Source organism: Myotis brandtii, unplaced genomic scaffold (assembly GCF_000412655.1).
Source record: "Myotis brandtii unplaced genomic scaffold, ASM41265v1 scaffold79, whole genome shotgun sequence".
In the NCBI taxonomy this organism is placed as follows: domain Eukaryota; kingdom Metazoa; phylum Chordata; class Mammalia; order Chiroptera; family Vespertilionidae; genus Myotis; species Myotis brandtii.
Window position 1 is genome coordinate 379116 of NW_005371173.1, and position 1645 is coordinate 380760.

The following is a 1645-nucleotide window of genomic DNA, read 5'->3' on the forward strand; positions in this document are numbered from 1 at the left end:
GATTTCTTCATTGTGGGAGCATCATGGAGTGCACTTAACCTATTACTACAGGCTACAAACCTGTACGGCATGTCACTGTATACGGCAACGCGAGATACAATCAAGCACAAGAGAAAGTAATGCAATCAAGATACTCAGCCCCACCAGCGTAGCTCAGTGTTTGAGTGTTGACCTATGAACCCGGAGGTCACGATTTGATTCCTGGTCAGGGCACATGCCAGGGTTGCGGGCTTGATTCCTAGTGTGGGGTGTGCAGAAGGCAGCTGGTCGATTCTCTCTCATCATTGATGTTTGTATCTCTCTCTCCCTCTCTGAAATCAATAAAAATATATAAAAACTATTTAAAAATAATAGTATATAGTATTATATACTGTGCAGAATTGTACCTACTATACTTTTGTACAATTGGCAGCACAGGTTTGTTTATATCAGAATCACGACAAACACATGAGTAACGTGTTGGGCAAGGACATTACAATGGCTGTGACCTCACTGAGCGATAAGCATGTTTCAGCTCCTTCATAATCTTATGGAACCACCTTTGTACATGCAGTCTCTTGTTGACAGTACCGTCCTCCTGTGGTGCACGACTGTACTGAGAAATTAAATCTGGCTGGGGGCAGCTTAATGGTCCATCCCGTACCAAAAGAGTGTCAGACAAGGATCTATGTTAGGGTCACAGCCCTGGGAGATGGCAGGTCCAGCTGGAATGCTGGGGGGTGGGAGACAGCTTGGACGGATGACTCAGTAAATCAAACAGAACACTGAAGGGAGGCCACCCTGCTCCGTCCATCTGCATTATTGGAGAGAGCAATAGATGACCGTACTCCAGGGTATTCTCTCACACCCTTCCCAACACCCATGAAGCAGGGCATTCTGGGATCTCTCCTGCAGCAAATGCCTCCAGATCTGTGGGTAGGGGCCCAGGTGACTAAGGGATCACTTTTTTTCCCCCCAGGGGAGTGCAGAGTGGGCAGTGGGGAAGGGAGCAGGTTTCTCAGTGTCCAGAACTTACATCTTACTAGGTGCTCACGGGGTTGGGGAACTGCCATGGTCACTAAGGGGGACTGTTAGGGGCTAAGCTGATTTAGAGGATGCGAACCTCCTCCCGACTCAATACCAAAATCATTGTCCCAAGCACACATCAGCGGGTCAGTGAAAACCCAGGATAGAGGGAGTGAAATCTATTTGAAGGTCAACACCATGCCTTTTGTCCTTTGCATTTCCCCAGCAGCCCAGTGCCGGCCACACGGGAAGCGTGCAAATTAACTCGCGAACTGAACCGAAAAGGGGACAAAAGCGCCCACTCTTCATTTCCGCGCCAATCCTACTGAAGCCCCCAAGGGATTCTTACTCTCCGGGAGTCGGAGCCCAGGGTGGAAGGATGTGGTGGGACAGAGCCGACCTACAGAGGGGGACGAAGTGGGGGTGGGCCCACGCGCGGGAGCGTCGGGGAAAGGGGCTGGGCTCCAGAAGGGGGAGGGGAGAAAGCAGGGGGCGGGGAGAAGCAGGGCCCTTTAGGACGCGGCTGCAGCGCCCCGGACAGAAGCCCAAGAGTCGGTTCCTGTGCTCACGCCCCGCCACCTGCCTGCTCTCTCGGCCCCGTCGCGCTCCCCGTGGCCAACATGCTGCTGAAACTGGGTGG